The sequence below is a fragment of the Trachypithecus francoisi genome, unplaced genomic scaffold, assembly GCF_009764315.1.
Source record: "Trachypithecus francoisi isolate TF-2019V2 unplaced genomic scaffold, Tfra_2.0 Lachesis_group0, whole genome shotgun sequence".
Taxonomy (NCBI): domain Eukaryota; kingdom Metazoa; phylum Chordata; class Mammalia; order Primates; family Cercopithecidae; genus Trachypithecus; species Trachypithecus francoisi.
In genome coordinates this window covers 86,439,170-86,447,176 of record NW_022681453.1, presented here as the reverse complement: position 1 = coordinate 86,447,176, position 8,007 = coordinate 86,439,170, and the positions used below count along the sequence as shown (strand labels likewise).

Genomic DNA, 8,007 nt, shown 5'->3' with positions numbered 1-8,007 from the left:
CGGCCCACATTTATATATTGATGAGTCTCAAATACATCTCTCCAGGCCACATCAGTTTCCTGGGTCTTTGACAACTGTTTCTGTTTTCTGAAATTTGTGACTTGGAGATGCATCTAAGTTCTGCTCAAATTTTAAATTCTTTGGCTTAAATATTTAAATTATTTACCTGCCTGTCCTTTCTACTAATCTATTAACTCTACTGAAGCATAAACCTGGTTATGTATTTTTTTCTAATATTTCTAGTACTTTCACTGTGCTGAGTGAAGGATCAGATATTAGAAACTAATATATTTCATAGGCCCTTTGTCTGCGAATCCCCTTGTCAGTGTATGTAAGCTTTTTATGGAATGATCAAATTAACACAAAAGTTTTTAATAGAATTCTTAATTAACAGGGAAGTAACGTAAGAATGTTTTATGTGGTAAATGAGGAAGGAATAGTTCATTCTCTGGACATATTCATGAGTTAAAACTGTTAAAAATATTTTCCTGCTCTCCCCAAATATGAGAAATTACTTACTGTATGATAACAAGAAATAGTATTAGCTTCTCCAGTTAAGTATCTATAAGCTTCTTCAGGAGGAAGGGAGGCAAGCTGAATAGAAACAATCATGTTCTGTCTGATACAGGAGTCAGCAAGTTTCAGCTGTGCTGGCAAGACAAATGTGGCCTGAGTCTTATTTTCATATGGCTAACAAGCTAAGCATGGATTTTACATTTTTAAAGAGTTGTTGAGAAAAGGAGGAGGAGGAGGAAAAGAGGGAAGATGAAGATGAGCAGCATCACTGATAGAATCCACAGGTGTTCTATACAGTTAAATGTGTGCTCTCTGGTTCTTTACTGAAAAAGTTTGTCAACCTTGGATATAACGATTTTTTTCCCTTAACAGTCAGATGCTAAGGGAAAGAACAGATTCTCTGGGTTGGCTAAGATTAGCCATTCAAATTAGAGTTGCAATAAATTTATTTCATTTATAACCCAAACCAAAATGATGAACTGAAGATGAATACATATCTGTTCATTAATTCCATAAAGTAATTAAATTTATAATCTTTCCTATTAGATATCTGGTATAACCAAGATACCTTCATCTTATACCAAACAAAAGTCACATAGGCATTATTTTTTAATAGGCATTGGGGAAATATTCAAGGCCCTCTGTTTTTTAATGGTGTCTGCAGGTATGCAATTTATTTGATTAATTGAAAACATCAGGTAGTACCTGGTCAAGCAGACAAATAAAAAATTTACTATAAAATCTATTTTAAGTTTCTACCAGCCATTCAGTGATTCAATTTGTTATTAATTTTGACATTCACAGAATATGTTTGCTATAAATAAAAAGATTAATTATTTTAACAAACTAGAGATTAGAACAGAGTCAAGATTCTTCTGATGTCCTAAGGAATGTAGAAGCACACATAATGCACCTAATACTATGTTGTAGCACTGAGTGCACACTTCATCCACAGCTAGAGGACCTGGGAGAGGATGTGGAGCAGAATTACTTTTAACAGCCTTCTCTGTTGCCTAAAGTCATTTGACACTCAGGTAATTACTCAGTTATCCCCATGACTGCCTTTCTTTTGCTGTGCCCAGATTTATATTTTCCCTCTGTGTACTTAGGCTAATTGATGAAATACCAGTTGAAGTCTATGCATAGCAGGAGAGGAGGCCAAAGAGGCATGTTATAACAGACTCAGTATCTTTGGCTTCTCCCCTTCCTTTTCTAGACTTCTCCAATCCAATTTGTCCCTAACATTATCAGGGCTATATGGTCTCAGGAGTAACATTCTAGACTGAAGACTTGCATTTGATGACAATGTACAGGGTTTTCAGAAAGAGGTGAAAGAGATAAACCATTCTTTATTTTCCCCTTCTGCTTGGGGACCATTCTATAGCTGATATCTGGGCCTTGTGATTTGCTTGGGTTCAAATTTACACATGAAAATATACAATGACTGACAAATTGAACGAACCTAAATGTAAACAGTGCACCAAAAACTAGCATTCACTTTTAGAATTACAGCAAGGACACCAAAAATTGAAGTTTAAAACTAAATTAAAGATAGATGTAAAATTCAGGTTGGGAATAGTCAGTGCAGGTATGTTAAATCCACATAAGTGTAAATGCAGCTCACTGGATTTAAATAATGATGAATTGAACCTGTTTGATGAAAATTTGTTAAATAGGAAGTACACAAAAAGATTCATTGTGGATTATGAAAAAGAAACTGAGAAATATCATTTGAGGGCATTATTATTTTATCAAGAGTGAGAGAAGAGAGTAGATTTTGAGTTTAAATATGATGTGTCAGCTTTATCAAATTTTAGAAGAAAAAGAAATATCACTACCTTCTAGATTACGGCAGAAATTTGTGGAATAGATTTATTTACCTAGATCAGAAATAAGCACTTAATCATGTTAAAGGATTATATAAGATATTTAAAATAATGCAACATCCCATCACAAACTGCACTGCAACTGGCTACCTGAGAACTCTTTGGAAAACATAATTTACACTTAGTCAACCATGTACAAAATAAAAGTTAAAATTTCTTTTCTTGTTGAAATCAAATGTAGTCTGAGTGACTATAAGTTTGATCTTTCTGCCTGGTAAAAATCCTTAGCACTCTGAGTGTGAAATAAAGTAATATATAAAGCTTTAGTAAACAAGATTTCTTTCCAAGGTTGATGAGAAGGTTACAGAAACCCTAAAAGGGCTTTGAAAATCACTGACTCAAATAGAAAATTCATGAAAGCTGAGACCAGACCAAATTAAATAGGCCCAACTCAACTCAGCATTATAAAAGATTTTCCAAAATACTCCTCAAGTGAAATCCACAGGCAGCAACTTTGTTTGTATACAAAATCACTCAGGTGCCTTTGGAAATCAGTTGCTGTGAAGTGCAAAGCAAAATCTCCCAATTCATACATGTATTATTTTTAAAATATGGATAAGATGGCCAAGTGGGGCAAAGAGTAATAAAAAAAAATCTACAGTTACAAAAAATGAATGAGGCTCCTCAATTATTTTAATCATTGGAGATTATTAATTTGTATGTCTCTAAATATTGATAGTCATAGAAAATCTCATTAATTTCCCTTATTGAAAATACGTATGCCTTATATAATACATTCTCTATCAGAATAATTGAAATTTGTCATCTTTTCTGCACTGGAGCTGTTTTTGGGAAACAAAAAATCCGAGACTTGGCAGAGGTGGGGAGTAATGGTGGTGATGGGTGAAAATATAGGAAGGGCACTAAAGGAAATATTTATGATGAGGCTCTCATTACATAATCACCAAATCAGAGAAAATTAGTGCTGAAAATGTTCCAAGAAATGTTAGCTCATCTAGATTCTCTGTCTTTCAACAAACTTAGTTGACAAAACCACCCTATATTTCTTTTAAAGGCCAGCAAATAAAAAGATTTTCCAAGTTTCCATGTCAGAGATTAACAGACTCCTCTGTCAGCAGCTCCTTCCAGATATCCAACTTAAATCTCATAAGCTTTAATGTAAGCTCATTTGTTCCAGTTTGAACATAGAGAAAATAACTTTTTATAATGACTTTTAATAAAAAAAAAAAGTAGTACAATTTCGAGGAAGAACAAATGACAAGTAATATTCACAAACTGGAACTATCCCTCCCTTAATCTATAGAAGTTTTTTGCTCTTTGATTGTTAACCCTTTTTGTAAATGTACCACTGAATTATGGACCTCCACCATATTTTTTAAAAAGACAGAATTGTAAAGGCTACAGTAAAGATTTTTGAGGGTGGTAGCATCATGGAAAAGAGAACAAATATACTTGTTTCAGCATAGTATGGCTATCAAGATGATCTTCTTAAATGAATTATAAATGAGGTTGAGAGTCACCGTGCTGGACTGTTAGCTATTACCATCTTCCTTCGTTTCTTCCTTTCTCCATCTTTTTCCTGCTGAGACACTATCATTTTGTTTCAGTTCCCAACTATTTTCTGAACTAAGTCTTTAAGAGAAAAAAAAAAAAAGGAATGAAGTAGCATATTTATCATGCTATTTATGATTGCATGCATGGGAGAAATGATTTTAATTCTGCTTGCATTACTTGAAGTTTATGAGATGAGAACTTAGATTCAACCCTAAAGGCTGCAGTACTTTGCAGAAATTTAGCATTTATTGTTTATTCTGTTTATTTGTTTAGTTATTTGTGTGAAGTTTCAAACAGCTTAATTTTATCTTTTACATTTGAAAACTTAAGGTCATTAAAATATCAGAGATGGAATTTTAAACAGGAACTAAGAGATTTACAAATCTTATCTTTTGAGACTGATTAGCTTGATTTCTTGTGATGTAAACAACTATGCTACAACTTTCTTGCAGTAGGTTAGAATTTGAGCTATTTTCTCATGAAATTACATTTTAGAGAAGGCTGGACATAAAATTCCCCTAAGAGGATTAAAATAGTTATCTACTCATTTGATTATTTTAATTCTTTTAGGATTCTTAGATTGGCTTTTAAAAGAAAAAACAGTAATGTAAACTTCAGAGCAGTTTGAGAAAATAAGTCTTCTACTTGTTTTAAGTTTACCATGGTTTTCACACTTAGAAAAATCATATTCTATTTTATACTCAGAATTATATTCTGTTAGTTTTCAATTTGAAAGAACTATAAATAAATTAAAAAATAAAGATCCTTGGTGTCTATTTTGAAGAAACATGAGCTGAAGGGGATTTTAACATGTTTTCTTGTATTTGAGAGCATGCTAGATCAGTACTGATAAGCCGCTGTCATTGAATTCTTGATAAGGAAGGGCAAATACTTATTGACTGCTCTGAAGTTACAGAAGGCAGTATCTTTAAAGACTTTTTGATGTAAGGATGGGAAACACTGATATTTGTCTCCACAGAAATTTATGCTACTAGGAAACTTAAAGAAAACCATTTTTATTATAGAAGAAAATCATGTTCATTATCGGATAACCATAAGCGATTTGTGGAGCCATCACTTGCCCCCATTCATTAGGCCTAACTATTGAGATTTACTAAAACATGCCATGTGCTTTATTTCCCTTTCATTGTCCCTCACCACAAGTTGAGTCCTTCCCAACCTACATGATTTAAGTATTTTTAAGTCCACTGAGTTCGTATACAATTGTGGACGTAGTTTGAATATTTTCCCAAAGAGGCTACTCCATTTTCTTATAAATCAAGGGTGTAGCTAAGTACTTTGAGGGGTAGGAGGTGGATTTATCTAATCCCACTGTCTCAAATTCCTATCTAGTCGTTGCATCAAACTGTGCACCAATATCGAGTTCCACTCTACTTCACACACATGGGAAGATGATGATCACAGATGACTTGACGTGGCTAATAAACTATAAATGGAAAATGTGATATATCACTTCTAGGGTGGAAACATTTTGGAAGTGGCAAGTAGAAGTCCAAGCTTCTTCCCTCCTGGATTGACCTAGCTGTGGAACCAGATGGTTTTAAAACATCCAAGAAACATTAATAGGAGGCTGTACAGATGTTCTGTGGCTAAATGCCTGGCGCCATTTTTATTCTAGTCTTCGTCCAACCTGCTAATTACCACGATTGTTCAATTTTTTTCCTAGTAGGGTAAGAGCATCCATTTGAGGTTTGGACTTATAAATACTGATTTTAGAATTTTTGTTTTTCCTCATTTATGGTTTTAACTTCTTACCTCTGTGTTACCCTTAATAGTAAGTATTTTCAGTAGGTGAGTTCACCATAAACCTTAGGGGGACTGCTTTAAGCTCTTTGGCTTACATGGCAGGAAATATTTGGTTCAGTTTCCTGACAAACTGGATGAGATTTCTCATATAATGAGCATTCACACTGCCAATGAACATGCCATATGTTTAGACACATGGTTTTACTTTTATGATCTTTAAAACTTAATTTATTTTATGTAGCCCATGGCTGAGATAATCATTTATAGGTTTCTAAGTACCAGGATTAGTGTCAGGTTTGAAAGTGCTCTGCTTTGGGCAGGAATGGAAGTATTGCTTCACTGTAAGGCATATATTCAGAGAAGCGTATATATTATTATCAATAGGGAACTTCTCAGCAAGTTCGTTTTTTGTTAGTACTGGCAGTGGTATAAAATATTCTATAGGATAGATGTAAGGGAAATGTTACCCACATATTGACTTAGAAAGGCAACCTTATAGATTATGTTATAGACGGCCATCCTGTGCATTATTACTCCATGTCACTTTTTTTTTTTTTTCTTGAGACGGAGTCTAGCTCTGTCACCCAGGCTGGAGTGCAGTGGCTGATCTTAGCTCACTGCAAGCTCCGCCTCCCGGGTTTACCCCATTCTCCTGCCTCAGCCTCCCGAGTAGCTGGGACTACAGGCGCCCACCACCTCGCCTGGCTAGTTTTTTGTATTATTTTAGTAGAGACGGGGTTTCACCGTGTTAGCCAGGATGGTCTCGATCTCCTGACCTCGTGATCCGCCTGTCTCGGCCTCCCAAAGTGCTGGGATTACAGGCTTGAGCCACCGCGCCCAGTCTCCATGCTACTTTTAAAAGGCATATTGTATTAAGTTTAAAAAAGATTATTTTACCCTTATTTTAAGCTTGCTCATTTCTGTGTCAGAGTACTACCAGGACAAATCAATAAATGATAGAAGCTAGGAAAAATAATGATTAAAATAAATTAGAATTAGAAGTAGTATTCACCTCTATTGGTGACTCCTTTTTTGTTTTTTTGTTGTTGTTGTTGAGATAGAGTCTCCCCCTGTTGTCCAGACTGTGGTGCAGTGTCATGATCTTGGCTCACTTCAGCCTTCACCTCCTGAGCTCTAGCAATGCTCCCACCTCAGCCTCCTGAGTAGCTGGGACTAGAGATATGTGCCACCACACCCAGCTAGTTCTTGTATTCTTTGTAGAGATGGGGTGCCACCATGCTGCCCAGGCTGGACTGTTTTTTTAAACAAAGAAATAAAGCATTAAAACTTTTCATGTTTATAATGTCTTAAATTATAACATATTAAATATATATTAGTTTTACTAATTTTTTATCTAATATACATTTATAATCAACAGTAAGATAATTTTTAATACTTTGACAAAAATTTTTAAAGATCATGGGATTATTATAATTTTTCCAATTAATTATCATTTTTCTTTTTACATTTTTTAAATAAGAAATTTTTATGTGTAATGCTTTATGAATTTGCCTGTCATCCTTTTTATATGTAATGCTTTATGAATTTGCCTGTCATCCTTGCACAGGGGCCATGCTAATCTTCTCAGTATCCTTCCAATTTTAGTATATCTGCTGCCAAACGAATGAAGCAGTGTTTTTCTTTTTTTGGAAAACAGCTTTATTGAGGTATCATTGATATACAATGGACTGTACATGTCTAAAATGTACAATTCTAAGTTTCAACATAGGCAAGCACCTGTGATACCATCATTCCAATCAAGGTAATAGGCATATTCAACATCTACCAAAGTTTCTCTATGACCCTTTGTTTGCATGTTTGGCTTTTCTTTGATAAGAACACTTACCTTGAGATCTACCGGCTTGACAACATTTGTGGTGCACAATTCTGTATTGTTAACTATAGGCATTACGTTGTACAGCAGATCTTTACAAGATATTTATCTAGCACAACTGAAACGTTATACCCATTGAACAATTTCCCTTTTCCTTCACATCTCAGGTCCTGGAAACCACTATTATGCTCTATGCTAGACTGACTATTATAGATTCTTTATGTAAGTGGAAAAATGTAGTGTCTGTCCTTTGATGGCTGGCTTATTTCATTTGGCATAATGTCCTGCTGGTTTCTGACTGCTTTGTTGGTTTAAAGATAACGTAAAACTCTACTTGGGTGACATGACAATGAAGTTTCTTTACTTTAAATGTCCTATGCACTGGAACAATTCTTAATCCCGAAAGTTGAGGACAAGCATAAATCTCATTATTGTAGTTTTTGTTCCCAAAGGAATATCTATTATGTATCTCTATCTATATATAGATCT

At 34.5% G+C, this 8,007-nt stretch overlaps 1 non-coding gene across 1 annotated transcript; it reads right to left on the bottom strand.

Annotated features, from left to right (window-relative positions):
* Positions 1-7,206: 7,206 nt before the first annotated feature.
* LOC117084586 lies at positions 7,207-7,317 on the bottom strand. The gene has a single exon (XR_004437518.1). It is a non-coding gene; the product is annotated as a U6 spliceosomal RNA (small nuclear RNA).
* Between the last annotated feature and the right edge of the window lie 690 nt (positions 7,318-8,007).